The sequence below is a fragment of the Panthera leo genome, chromosome A2 (assembly GCF_018350215.1).
Source record: "Panthera leo isolate Ple1 chromosome A2, P.leo_Ple1_pat1.1, whole genome shotgun sequence".
Classification (NCBI taxonomy): domain Eukaryota; kingdom Metazoa; phylum Chordata; class Mammalia; order Carnivora; family Felidae; genus Panthera; species Panthera leo.
Window position 1 is genome coordinate 104,263,471 of NC_056680.1, and position 2,530 is coordinate 104,266,000.

The following is a 2,530-nucleotide window of genomic DNA, read 5'->3' on the forward strand; positions in this document are numbered from 1 at the left end:
ATCAAAATAATACTGATGGACTAAGATTTGCGTATCTTTAAGTTGGTACCTGAAATATTTTAAATGGAAAATGAGCATTTGTGAAATACTTTGGAGCATAATCTATAGCTGAATTTTTCTGTTAAAATTTAGTATTTCTTGATCATTCCAATAAAGATATGACTGATAGGTTGTCACACAAGGCTATATATAAATAATAGAGGTTAATGTATTTGAGATTTGAAATAAGAACAGTGTGAAAATATTAGATACCAGATAAATTGCTTGAAATTGCCAAATAACCGTCTTTACTATGGTACATAATATGTAAATAACTGGTTTTATTTGTGAACAGTTTTTCTGTGCCTTTTTCATTTATTTAGGCCAATGAGGTAATTATTTTCTCTAAGATTTGTGACAAAAAAATTCAGTTTAGATCTTCTGAATTGTATTTTGGAAGTGATATAGTAGTGTTACAATAGAGAGAAAGTGATTGCCAAAATACAATAAAGGTATCATTATTGCAATATAGGGGTGTTTTGTTGTACAGAATGTCTCCAACCCCCTTCCACACCATTTTTTTTTTAATTCTTAGATAAATAATTCTTTATATAATGATTACATTTTATTTAAGAAAATAGTTTGTTGGGTACTTGACCCCAAAGGAAGTCACTGCTCAGTCTAGCAGTCTAACTATCTATTTAGTTAGATAAAGTAACTAATATCTATTAGTTACTTTGTCAGATACTGCAGCAATGTCTTATGTGCATTATCTGATTATTCCTCAGAAAGCCCTCTAAGGTAGCTACTGACGTTGCTCCCCATTTTAAATCTGAGGAAATAGAGTTTTAGAGAAGTTAAGAAATATGCATAAGCTTGGAAGTGGCAGATTTCAGATTGAAAACATGTCTGATTGACTCAAACATCATTGCTCTTAAAAATAGCATATTTCCTTTTCAGCCTTTGAAGATGTTTTCTTTCTAAAAATATATTGGTTGTTGTACTTAATATATATAAGATTTTGAAGTTTTTGATAGTATTTTCAAAAATACTATTAGGAGACTTTATTATAATTTTATAGATCTTTGGTGTGATAAAAAATGGCTTATCACTGATTTTTAAAATAATTCATACTTATCTGTTTGGATTTTTTTCTTTTTAAAAGATGTAAAATTTTAAATTTACAAATATACATCAGACTTCTTTGGTAGGCAGTGTGAATTGAATTTCGAGTTATTACGTTGGAAGCCAAAGGTTACTTACCATAGTGTCATAAATCGATTTGTAGCTCATAACATCTGGAAGCAGCAACTACCTGGCTCAAATACATCTAAGAATAATTAATTTTATTTCTTTTTTGTAAAATCAGATTTTAAATGAAATGTTTATCTGAAACTATTTTATTTTAAAAGAAAAATATGTGTTTGAAAAGATGGGATTAAAAGACTGTTAAACATTATTTCTTTAAAAAAAATTATTTTTACATGAAAACAATATATTTGTGATCTGCTTCGATCAAAACTTTTACTTCTATATCCCAGGTCTACTTATTTCAGAGTAAAAATTTTCACTTAGCTTAAATTTCTGATTAGAACTAATATTTGTGTATTTTTGTGCTTAGTGAGAATGTAAATTTCACAGTGGATTTTTGAAATTTATCCTTAATTTGGATAAAAGCAAGTGATATATTTATAAAATTACTATAGGGATAAAAATGGTAATTTCCAGTTTAAAAAAAAAAACGAATGTGATTATGTTTGTAGTTCTTTTTACACATGTTTAGCATAGGCTCTAAATTAAATATCTGTATTGACCCTAAAAATATTCCGTAAATTAATTTAACAAATATATGGCAAGTTTTTCATAGCTAAATAACTCTTATAGAAGGAAATTGTTGCCTTCTGTTTAATTACATTAATTGAAATGTGTTTAAGGAAATGTTTTCAGCATATTTTGTATACTAAAAAACAAAAAGGACTAGTATTGGGCCAATGGCCAAGAGGTAATATTACTACCGTGTAGACTATTACTGTTCAAATTGTCCCACTTCCCCCAGAATTTTAGAAACTAGAAGTCTGGGAGATACTGTATCAGCTGTGGTGGAGTGACTCTCAGTGCTGTAGGTACTATTCATCTTTTAGTTCTTGTGTGAGATGGAACACATGCCAAGTTGCAAAAGATTCATAACTTCATTATGTAACAGTATGTTTTAGGCATCAGATATCAGCAAGCTATGCCTTGTGTGTTTTGTCTTAGATTCACTTGTAGAACTAAATTAAGTAAGAGTTTGGAAAATGCTGAGTTGACCTAACTGGTCAGATATTTGAATGATGGCATTACTGGGTAGATTCTAATTATGGAATAAAGAAGAATATAGAATGAAAGACTATGTTTGGGCACTTACTCTTTGCTTGTTTCATGGATTAGCCTCCATCCTAACACTAAATTCCCAAGTTAAACAGTTCTGTAATTGTAATTATTGTTGCTGTTCATGTAACAAAACATGCTTATGTTAGCAAAAGGAATAGAAGTGCCCCCAAATGCTATTTTT